Below are 12,650 nucleotides of genomic sequence, written 5' to 3' on the forward strand. Positions count from 1 at the left end.
ACCACCTGGGGTTGCCCGCGTCGGTGGACGTGTTTTTGTTCCTGTTTGAGGCCAAGCACCCAGGCGACCGCCTGTGGGTCAGCTTAAACGCAATTGCTGGGAGATCCATTTTTACCATCTTCCAGCAATCGTACAAGGACCGGAAGGGGAAGTTCATTCAAGTACGCGCAAACGATAAAGACACTTCCCTTCTCGACGGCTTCCCCTTGTACTGGGTGGACAAGGGGAAAAAGGAGTCCAAGAGCTGCTTCAGGAGGCCCAGAAGTCCTGATAGCATGGGAGCTTTGGACCGAGACCTCTGTCTATTCTGGAAGAGGGTGGCAGATGCCAACATAACATTCCTGACCCCCACCCTGATCTCCTTCGAGTTCTTTGAGGACCAGTTGGAATTCCAAATAGGTTAGGACGCTACACTCTTGTTTTGATATTGCTTCTGATACTGCTTCTGGGCGTCTTGTGCGATACGCACAAGACTTTGGTTTTCCCTTTTCTGCATATACCTGTTTCGCTGTTTCATTACCTCTTGCACTTATCTTTTTCTTCTCTGAGCTAACTCATGTATTTTCGTTTCATGCAGACACCATGTTGGGAAAGAACATGCTCGCCGACTTAAAGGCGCTCGCCCGAAACCACGGGTTGGCGACCGGTTCCCAGACGGTTCCCAACTCGGCGGTCGAGAAGGCTATCGTTCATGGGCGATCACCGCCCAAGGAACCCACCCAGCGCAAGAAGCTGGTCCTTAAGAGGCCAAAACGGAAAGCCCCCCAAATCGTCCAAGAGGAGGAAGAAGAGGACGACTAGGTCACAGAGGATGGCCTTGTCACGAAAAGGAAGAGGGTGGCACCACCTTCTCCACCTGCTCAACCTCCTCTTCCAAACTCACCACCACCATCAACACCTGCTCCTCCTCCCTCATCGCCAACACCACAAGCCCCTTCACCACCAGTCCAAGCAACTCCACTGGCCACTGCGCCACTAGCAGCTGAGGCTCAAGAGCCAAACTTTCTGGAGGACCCCCCAAGTGCCTCTACGCCTCATATCTCAGCTGGAGGGGGCCCCCCTTCAAACGCTTCAGCTGCAGAGAACGTTCCAATCGGGGATGAGGTTGCTCACACCTCTCCAATTCTAATTACCGAATCCCCGATTGCGTCGCCACGCCAAGAAGCAACCACTGAAAATATTGCTAAGGAAGGTGGCGGCGAGAACCCTCAACAAGCCCCCCTGGCGCCTCTCCAAGCCGCAAACCTTTCCCTCGAGGTCACAAGGATGTGGGAACCCCTGACTGCTAAACTGAAAACCATCGCAGAGGATATCCCATCGATCATAACGAGGGCTGTGGAGAGCTCCACCAGGAGGCTTCAAGATGATCTCTTCAACCTCAGGACTGACAATAGCACCATGAGGCTCGAGGTGGAGAAATTGTCTGCCAATCTGACGCTCGCGGAGATGGAACACTCCCGAGTAGAAGACGCGATGAGCACCGAGCTCAGATTGGCGCGCCAGGAGGCCACTGACCTCCGCCGCAGAATCCATGATCTTGCCCAAGAGAAAGTTGAGCTAGAAAGCAAAATCGTGCCTCTGCGCACCAAGGCGAGCGACCTGGAGGCTCACATTCAAGCTAGTGCCGATAAGGTACAAAAACTGGAGCAGAGGTCGGTCGAACGCGAGAAGCTACTTGGGCAAGTAGAGAAAGCAAGGGACGACGCCATGGCTGATCTCGCCGAGGCAAACAAGGAGAAAGGGAAGATGGCTGCCGAGTTGACCCAAGCTCAAACAGAATCCAAGAAGGTTGCTGACGACCTTCTTCACGCTCAAGAGACCAACGAACAACTCCGAAAGCAGGTTGAAGAGCTGGAGCAGCAGAACAAGGAGCTCAAGAAACAGGTTGAAGAACTTCAAGGGCAAATTGAAGAACTTAAGCTAAGCTCCGCTCAGATTCTGGTTGCTGGATTCGAAGCCGCTCGGGAGCAATTCGCATGCCTATTCCCTGATCTCGACCTCAGCATGGTGTCGTTAAACAACGAAGTAGTGGATGGAAAGGTCGTTCCCGCCGAAGGCTCAACCAGCTCCACCCCATCTGCTACTTTATAATTTTGCTTGTATACACCTTGTAACAAAAACTCGTGCACATGTGTTTTGAACAGTTACTTACTTCAATTACAAAACTAGGATACTCTTTCTTCTGACTTCTTTTGAGCGCTTTAGCCTTCTTTGTATGTTTAACTTTGTCGATTTTAACTTAGCGATTTTGCAAACGCGGCCTTTGACGTAACTGCCTCGAGCCAATTCAAACTTAAGCAATAATCGCTTTAAACAACTCGTGCTCTTGAGGCACTAACCTGATCATAAGAACAGCTTCCAAGCAACAAACTGTAACTCAATCATTGGTTCAAACAACGTCCCACTCGACCTGCTTTATCAAACAAGTCTTTCAATCTTCTCGCCGTGTTTGAACTTTTCCCGATCGCCAAGACCTCTTGGCAACACCAGCTTTTCCTGGCCCCGTGCTTCGGCAATCGTTTCTTTATCTGGGGTAGAAACGCCCTTTGGGATCTTCCTTTGCCCCCTTGAACTTCAGAGCAAAAGATCGGCTGACTAGGCGTTCTCTTCGAACCTACCTTAGCCACCTTTCAAGCTTCTTCCACCCTCTTCGCCACACCTGAACTCGTTCAAGACGAGAAGGATTTTATCTTGCCTACGCTCGCATGTAAGCGAGAAGGTCTTTGACTCGCCTGAACTCGCTCATCGGCGAGAAGGACTTTTTACTCGCCTGAACTCGCTCATCGGCGAGAAGGTCTTTAAATGGCCTTAACTCGCTCAACGGCGAGAAGGACTTTATCTGGTGCCTCAACTTGCCCAGGGTGTACATCTCCTCCCCCCTGGATGCACTGAGGACCTTTCTTTTTCTCGCCTGCACTCGCTCGACGGCGAGGAGGTCTTTAACTGGCCTTAGCTCGCGCAACGACGATAAGGACTTTATATGGTGCCTCAACTTGCCCAGGGTGTACATCTCCTCCCCCCTGGATGCACTGAGGAACTTTCTCGCCTGCACCCGCTCGACGGCGAGGAGGTCTTTAACTTGCCTCTACATTGCCCCAGGAGTTACATCTTCTCGCTCCCAGAAACACGGAGGACCTTTTCTCTTTCTCGCCTGCACTCGCTCAACGGCGAGGAGGTCTTTTACTTGCCTCAGGACGCGCGAGGGCGTTGAGGTCTTTCATCTGGTGCCTCCGATCGCCGAAAGACGATGAGGACTTTGTAAACTTAACTGGTGCCTCCGATCGCCGAAAAACGATGAGGACTTTAAAACTTAACTGGTGCCTCTAATCACCGAAAAACGATGAGGACTTGAAAACTTAACTGGTGCCTCTAATCGCCGAAAAACGATGAGGACTTGAAATCTTTTAGAAAGCACGCGATATATCCTTTCTTGCCTTAAATCATGTACAAATGACAAGGTCTTTCTTCAAAACTTTTTGAAAATAGCGCACATGCAATCTGAAAACACCTTATACTTCGAAAACTCTTCTTTTATTGGGTAGCCTCATTAAAAACCCTCCTTAGGGAAAAAAGAGTGCCCCCTTCAAACTGTTTTAACAGAGACATTGTAATATAACATTGTGTTTGTCTTTACTTACAAAGCTCTTAACTATAGTACAACTTCAGGTGTGTGGCGTTCCAGGTGCGAGGAATCGCCCCTCCTTCCAGCGTCTCTAAGCGGTAGGCCCCGTTCCCGAGCGCCTCGGTTATTCTGAACGGTCCAGTCCACTTGGGTGATAGTTTATTCTCCATCTCGTACTGGTGGGCCTTCCTCATCACCAGATCGCCTTCTCTAAACTGCCTTGGCATCACCTTTGAGTTGTATCTTCGCTCGATCCTCCTCTTCACCGCCTCAGCCTTCAGCCTCGCCTCTTCCCTGACTTCATCCAGCAGATCCAGGTTCAGCCTTCTCTCTTCATTCGAGTCTTCCTCTACAAAGTTCTGGAATCTCGGCGAGCTCTCCTGGATCTCCACCGGAATCATGGCGTCACACCCATAGACCAAGCTAAACGGGGTCTCATGGGTTCCTGACTGCTCGGTGGTGTGGTACGCCCAAACTATACGGGGCACCTCCTCAGCCCAACTTCCCTTGGCTTTCTCAAGCCTTCTCTTCAAACCTCTCAACAACACCCGATTAGCTGATTCCACCTGGCCATTTGTTTGGGGGTGCTCGACGGATGCAAACACTTGTTGAATTCCTACCCCTTCGCAAAGCTTCTTCAACAGGTGGCTTGCAAACTGTGCCCCATTATCTGACACCAGGCGCTTAGGCACTCCAAACCGGCACACAATGTTCTTCCATACAAAGCCTTCGATCTTGTGTGCGGTGATCTGGGCCACTGGTTCTGCTTCAATCCACTTGGTGAAGTATTCAATTGCCACCACCAAGTACTTCATTTGCCTGATCGCCAGCGGGAAAGGTCCCAGGATGTCGATTCCCCAAGTATGAAACGGCCAAGGGCTATAGATCGACTTCAACTCCTCGGGAGGTGCCTTATGCCAATCGGCGTGCTGCTGGCATTGTTTGCAGCATTGGGCATACTTCTTGCAATCTTCTCTCATGGATGGCTAGTAGTAGCCTGCACGGAGAGTCCTCGCGGCCAGAGCTCGACCCCCGACGTGGCTTCCACATATACCTTCGTGGAGCTCTGCCATAATTCTCGTGCACTTCTCGCCGTGTATACATTCCAGGAGTGGGTGAGTGAACCCGAACCTGTACAGATCGCCATCAATCAATGTATACTTGCTGGAATTTTTCTTCACCTTCCTAGCTTCTGTTGGATCTAGCGGGAGGAGGCCATCAGCCAAGCACCGCTTGTACTGTGTTATCCAAGTGTCTGGCTCATGGGTGGCGCAGACCTGCATCACGTCCACCTTCTCTCCTCGACATGCTCTAACTCTCGGCGATCTCAGGGTTTCTTGCGTCAAAGACTTATGGCTACTCGCTGCTCTCTCCGTCGACTTGCTTATCTGAAGGACCAGGTGATCTGCTACAAATGCCCTCGGCGTCTTCAGAGTTTCTTGAATCACCGTCCTCTGCCTACCCCCCTTGCCTGAGCTGGCGAGCTTAGCAAGCAAGTCAGCTCGGGCATTCTGCTCTCGGGGCACATGCACTACTTCAAAAGAGGCAAAGGAACTCTTCAATTCCTGCACATACGCCAAGTAAGCCGCCATTTGTGGATCTTTAGCCTGGAACTCGCCTGTTACTTGCCCTGTGACTAGCAGCGAGTCACTCTTAGCCATCAGCACCCTAGCTCCCATCTCCTTGGCCAGCAAGATCCCGGCGATCAGCGCCTCATATTCTGCTTGATTGTTGCTGGCTTTGAAGGCAAATCTCAACGATTGTTCGATCAGCACGCCGTTGGGTCCTTCCAATATAACTCCAGCACCGCTGCCCTGCTGGTTCGACGATCCATCCACCGAGAGTACCCAACGGAAATCGTCTCCTTCAACCCGCATCGCCTCTGATGAGAGCTCGACCACAAAATCTGCAAAGATTTGCCCCTTGATCGGGCCTCGAGGCTCATATTTAATGTCAAACTCTGACAACTCCACTGCCCACTTCACCATTCTTCCCGCGACGTCAGGTTTCTTCAAGACCTTCTGGATGGGCAGGTCAGTCATCACCAGTATTGTGAAACTGTGGAAGTAGTGGCGCAACCTCCTCGCCGAAAACACCACAGCCAGTGCAGCCTTCTCCAGGGCCTGATATCTCGTTTCTGGGCCCTGCAACACTTTGCTCACAAAATAAATAGGCTTCTGAGCCTGATCTTGATCCTGGGCGAGCACCGCACTCACCGCCCTCTCAGTCACAGCGAAATACAACCTGAGAGGGGTACCCGCCAGCGGTTTGCACAGAACCGGCGGGCTCGCCAGATACTCTTTTAGCTTGACGAAAGCTTCCTCGCATTCTTTCGTCCAAGTGAACTTGTTATTGCGCCGTAGACATTGGAAATAGGGATGCCCCTTTTCTCCGCTAGCTGACACGAAGCGAGATAGGGCTGCCATCCGACCTGTCAGCTGCTGGACTTCTTTCACCGTAGTCGGGCTTCTCATCGCCAAGATGGCGGCACACTTGTCCGGGTTAGCTTCTATTCCACTTTCAGTCAAGAGAAAACCCAAAAACTTTCCAGCCTCCACGCCGAAAATGCATTTCTCCGGGTTGAGCTTTAACTTGAACTTGGCGATCGTCGTGAACAATTCTTCCAAGTCTGCAACGTGCTTGCTCTTCTCCTGCGAGGTCACAACCATGTCATCGACGTAGGCTTGTACGTTCCTTCCCAGCATTGGTGCAAGTACTCGGTCCATCAACCTCTGGTACGTGGCCCCCGCGTTCTTCAGCCCAAACGGCATCACCTTGTAGCAGTAGCACGACCTCTCCGTCATGAAGGCTGTTTTCTCTTCGTCCATGGGATGCATCTTGATCTGATTATAGCCCGAGAAGGCATCCAGAAAACTCAGCAGCTTGCACCCTGCAGCACTATCAACCAGGGCATCAATGCTTGGTAAGGGGTACGAATCCTTTGGGCAAGCTTTATTCAGATCGGTGAAATCGACGCACATGCGCCATTTCCCGTTGCTCTTCTTCACCAGTACGACATTTGCCAACCATTCAGGGTACTGGACTTCCCTGATGTGGCCTGCAGCGAGGAGTTTCTGGGTTTCGTCCCTGATCGCCTGTCTCCTCTCCTCGTTGAATTTTCTTCTCCTTTGTCGCACCGGTCTCATCATATTGTCCATCGCCAGATGATGGCACAAGAAGTCGGGATCGATCCCGGGCATGTCCGAAGCGGACCAAGCAAACGCGTCCAGATGCCGCTCAATCACCTTGGCGATCTGGTCCTGGAGATCGACCTCCAGAGATCTTCCGAGCTTGAAAACTTTCCCTCCGATCTCCTTCTCGAGCCACTACTCGACAGGTTTGGGCCTGGATTCTCTGGCGATCACCGCCTTGGCGATTCCCAGCTCTCTCGCTTCCTCGGGGCGATTCCGCGCCTCTTCCTCCTCCAGGCCAACATTCCTTTCCCCCAGCTCAGCGTCTATCATCTCCACATCCCTTCCGGCGGCCTCCTCTGATACCGGCGGTCTGGGCTTCACGCCGGGAGGTGGGGTGGTTGTTACATAGCTCACTGATCTTTTGTTTTTCAGGCTATTCTCATAGCACCTTTTCGCTTCTTTCTGATCTGACTTGATCGTGATCACCACCCCTTCCATGGACGGCAGCTTCACCTTCATGTGCCGAGTCGATGGAATGGCGCCTATCCTGTTAAGAGTGGGCCTACCCAACAGGATGTTGTATGCTGAAGGGGCGTTTACGATGAGGTACTTGATTTTCTCCGTCCTCGACCCAGCCTCATCTGTGAACGTGGTTCTCAGCTCAATGTACCCCCTGACCTCGACCTGGTCACCAGCGAACCCATATAAGCACCCTCCATAGGGCCTTAGCTGGTCAAGGGGCAATTCCAGCTGTGTGAAAGTCGGCCAGAACATCACGTCTGCCGAGCTTCCTTGGTCCACCAGAACTCGGTGGACCTTCCTCCCTGCTGTTATCAACGAAATAACTATGGGATCGTTGTCGTGAGGCACAACGTCCCGAAGATCCTGCTTTGTGAACGTAATGTCCACTTCCGGCGAGTGATCTTCAAACATGTCCACTGCCATCACCGATCGCGCATACTTTTTCCTCTGCGATGCGGTGCATCCACCACCTGAGAAACCCCCTGCAATGGTGTGGATCTCCCCGTGGATAGGCATCTCGTGTTGCTGGGCTTCTCCACCTGCTGGCTGGGAACTCGACGCTCCCCCCGTCCTTCTATCCAGCAGATAGTCGTTTAGGAACCCGCTCTTAACCAGATCGTCGAGCTGGTATCCTAAAGACAAACACGAGTCCAGGTTGTGGTCAAAACACTGGTGGAACTCGCACCAGGCGTCCGGCTTCGACCCCAGCACCTTGTCTCCCACCTTCTCGGGCGCCTTCAACCTAGCAGATATGTTAGGGATAGCGATCAGGTCCGCTAGTCCCATGACAAATTTGTGCTTAGGCGGGCGATTGTATTCCCGGCGTGCTGGTTGTTGGCGTGCTGGTTGTTGGCGCGCTTGGCTTCTTCCCTTATTTCTTCTATCGTAAGGATAGCGAGTCCTTTGGTCTTTCCTGGCCGCCGCCGCCGTTTCCAGCACCCTCTGCGGTTGGATCCTGGTCTGGGCGCGTGGCCTGGCGGGAGCCACGCTGCCTCTCTTCTCGGCGACTTCTTTCTCGTCGGCGATGTGAGCCACTGCAAGTCGCCTGACTTCAGCAAACGTCGCTGGATGAGCCCTGATCAAGGCCTCGCAGAATGGCCCTGGCTGCACGCCCTTTTTGAAGGCATAGACCAGCATTTCTTCATCCTTGGCCGGCGATCTGACCATCTGCGCTCCGAAGCGATTGAGGTAGTCTCTGAGGGACTCCCCATGGTACTGCCTTATATCAAACAGATCATAGGATACCCTCGGCGGTGCCTTATTCACAATGTACTGCTCGACAAAGATTTTCGAGAATTGTTGAAAATTGGTTATGTGGCCGTTAGGCAGGCTCACAAACCACTCCATCGCCGTTCCCTGGAGCGTGCTCACGAACATCTTGCAGTAGACGGCGTCTGACCCTCCCGACAGCATCATCTGCGTGTGGAACGTGGTCAGATGAGCCTCTGGGTCCTCCACGCCGGTAAAAACAGCTTTAACCGGAACCACGCTTGTGGGAATAGGCGTGTCGGTAATCGCCTGAACAAAAGGCATTGGGAAAACACGAGGTGGCGTCGACGGCGCCGCCTCTTCAACAGAAGAACGTCCCTGCTGCTCTTGAAGAGCTCGACGCAGCTCCTCGGTTACCTTGCTGAGCTCCTCGTTCCTGGCGCGAGAGGCGACCAGGTCCTCATGTATCCTTGCCTGCTCGACGCGCGAGGCTTCCACAGTTGCCTGCAACGCGCGCATCATCTCTGCCATCTGCGCCATGGTCATGGCGGCGTCGCCTTCAGCTGCGACAGGCGCCACGGGACTGGAACGATTGCTTCTCATTTTTCTCATTAACTTCAGCGAACCACAGAAATACAGCAAACAACACTTCAACCACGATCGAAGCAACGATCAACCGGAGAAAACTCAAGAAACTGCGCAAGAACTTAGAGAACACCGCAAACCTTCGTAGAAAATCATAGCTTCACCAAAAACCACCGTTTCCCCGCGAACAACCAAACAAACGAAAGAACTCGAATCCACCGAACAGATTGCGTGCAAGCAACAAAAAACCTCACTCCGCCGATCGAAAAGCCGAACGAACGGTTCAAAACGCAAACTTCACCGAACGAAACTCAAAGAAACTGCGAACGACGGTTGCACCAGCACACAACCGCGCAGAAAACCTCGAAAACTTCCACGAACTCACGCTGTGGATGGGAGCAAGTTTTACACGGCCCCACGGTGGGCGCCTGATGATCCTGCCTGTTGACCGGAGCGCTGGAGAATGCCTCGTCAAAGGATCGACGTGCGCACCGCTTCTCACCTTCGTTCCTCCTCGGGATCTATCTCAAGAACCTGCAAAGAAACGATACGGCGCCGCTGCGGCCGATCGCACTCCGACGCTCAAGTCAGTGACGGTATCACCAAATACTAAGAACTAGAACCGTGCAAATCCTCTCACAAACAGCTCTGTCACTCGCAAGCGTAAAGTGTATGAACTGAACGTGCGTACCTCAGAAAGTTTGTTAAGAGCTCTTATATACCTGGTGACTTTCTCTCTCCTGGCAGTTGCAGACTTGGACACGTGGCCCGCATCCAACCGTACACGTGCCATCATCTGAAGGCTCCCTGACTTGGCGCTGCTTCTACTCGTATTTTGGCTAAGTTACGTATGCATGGTACTGCCCAGTGCATAGCAAACTTAGGAGTGCGATCTCTACTGAAACTGGCGAGTTAGGGCCTTCATACACCTTCCCTGTGGTCTCGCCGGCCGCCTTCACAATCTGCTTCTCTTTCATCTTTGGCGATGTGCTTGTTCTGGCGATCTCCGACTGCTTGGTCCCTGAGTCTACATCTGGCGACTTCATCTTCAACCTGGCGATCGCCTATTCTGGTAAACTGGAAATCGGAACACGCCAACTTAACAATCGGCGGCTACACGTGCCTCCCGACTTCCTTCCTATCTGCCAACCTGGCACCTTGTTAACACGCCTACACTGTAGCAGGGTGCCACGTCATCACACCCGACCAGCAGGGCGGTACAGGGGGGATGAGCTTTCCATCCACCACTTCATGGTAGATGCTGAACTGAGAGAGGTCCAGGTCTGGGAGAACGCATTTGATTTGCTCGAGTGCTAGCTCGAATCCGTCTGTAAGGGCATCAGCACCCACGTTCATCAAATCAGCCTTCTCCACCTCCAGTTCTTGCTTTGAAGCCTCCGCAGCATCTCTCTCAGTGGTGACAGCAGCAAGGGAGGAGGCAGCTTCAGACAGTTTGCCCACCACCTCCTCAAGTCTTTTCTCCCCAGCAGCAGCTGCTTCTTTGGCGGACTCGAGCTCCCCCAATAGCTGAGTGTTTTGTTGGCGCAGGGAGGAAGTCTCGGCCTTAAGCTCCACTACCTCGCAGTCCAAAGAGCTCACCATCTGGCCCATCAAGATCTCCGTCTTGATGGTCTCTTGGACCTGCGCTAGGTATTCCCTCCTAGCCTTCTCCACCATGCCTCGCATCAGTTCAACGGACCCTTGAGCGGCTTCGAAGTCACTTCGCAGTGACTCCTTGTCGTGCTCAAGCTCCTTCACCCTCTTCTCCAGGGCTATTTGCTTGCGATGCTGGGTGGAGAACTCCAGTGAGAGCACTACCTGCCTTGCCAGGTGCATGTCCACCTCATCACCATTCCACTTGACGAGCTCCCGGTTGCTTATGAGCTGTCGAACCAGGGTGATGACCCTGCTGAAATTCTCGTGGGTGGCCCCAGAAGCGCTTGGGCGCGAGCTAGACCCACCACATTCAGCAGTGGCGGTAGGAATTGGCAGCGGTGGTGCACCCCCAGTTTGGGCAGAAGCACCCCCAGCAGGATGAGCGGATGGACCAGGTGATTGGCCTGCTGGGGGGGAAGATGGCAGCTTGGTAGCTAGAGGCAACTGCTGGCCTGGAGAAGGAGGGTTGATGGGCTCTGTGGCAGTTTGAGCGCGGGGAGGAGGGGAAGACCCTTCCTCTACTTCTACCACCTCAATGTCTCCAGGCTGGAGAGATGAGGCCCCCTCAGCTGCTGATCTTTTCCTCTGGCGGTGTACAAGAGGAGAGCCTGAGCTCTCCTCTTCAGTCGAAGCGGCAGCAGCAGCAGCAGTTGAAGTGGAAGCCTTCACCAGCCTTTTCCTTTTCTTCCCTTGCTCGGGGCCTCCAGCTGGCGCGACCGAGAGTGGGGGGGCTGCGATGGGCTCAGTTGTAGAGGAAGAGGAGCCAGTGCCCTTGGCTCCCCTACGTTTGGCAAGCTCCAGCAGGGCCAGCTTCCTGTCCTTCCCCGTCATTGAGTCTGCATAGACGAGAAAAGGAGGGGTTAGTTGACCAAGGTATGCAAGTAAGTTAAAAAACACATAAAAACATGCATGAAAAGGTGCAGGTATCCTAAGAGAGGAAAAAAGAGCTACCTATGTACTTTTTTAAGGCCACCACATCGAACTCGTCTTTGATGAGACGAGCAGAATTGTACTTGGCCCCCAGGAGCAGCCCGCACAGCTCGCGCTCATAGGGGGCCATGGCTTCGAGGTCCCTGGATTTCTTGAACTCAACTCCAGGAACCCAGTAGAGGGGGTACCTCTCGAGCAGACTTGGATTTTGAGGGGTAGCAGATATCATGTAGAATCTGCCCTTCCAATCTTTGAAGGATTGCTGGCACAGGCCCAGGAGCACCCGTCCAGCAACCCCGTTCAGGCTGACCCAGGACCTGTCCCCAGGGTTCTTCGCTTCGAAGAAATAGAGGAACACGCCCACGGAGGCGTTGTGCCCGAAATAGTTGCAGAGGATTTGAAACGCCCGGATGAAGGCCCAGGCATTTGGATGGAGTTGGCAGGGCGCGACGTTTAACTCCATCATCAGCTCTTTTTCGAAGAAAGTGAAAGGGAGGCGCAACTTTAGTCTCTTGAAAATGGCGGAGAAGATGAAGACGAAGGGCACCCCATTGGTGGCCCTGTCATCCGCGCAGATAGGCATTCCTCGAGGAGGAATGCGGATTTGAATGTTGAAGTCATTCTCCCTGTCGACGGAGCAGGAAGGCTCATCAGGATTGCGACTTAGCAGGGACTTGAGGTGGCCCTCGGGCAGTAGAGTGGAGGTTTCAGCGAGCAATGCCAGGGGAGCCCATTCGTAGACCCTGGCATTGTCGTGGTAGGAGGTAGCCACAGGCGGTGGTGGAGCTGGCGCACTCGCGGAAGGCTGTGCACCAGAAGAAGAGGCAATGATGCACGCAGTTTGTTTCAAGCGAGCCATCGTGAGATAGCTGCAAATGGAGAAAAACGAAAAAAGTCAGAATGAATGGAAGGAGAGGGAATGATGAATGTTTCGGTGAAAACAGAGAGGGGAAAAGAGAAGGAGATGCCCAAATGAAAAGAAGAAGAAGAAG

This window comes from Phaseolus vulgaris, chromosome 1 (assembly GCF_051622355.1).
Source record: "Phaseolus vulgaris cultivar YP4 chromosome 1, ASM5162235v1, whole genome shotgun sequence".
Lineage (NCBI taxonomy): Eukaryota > Viridiplantae > Streptophyta > Magnoliopsida > Fabales > Fabaceae > Phaseolus > Phaseolus vulgaris.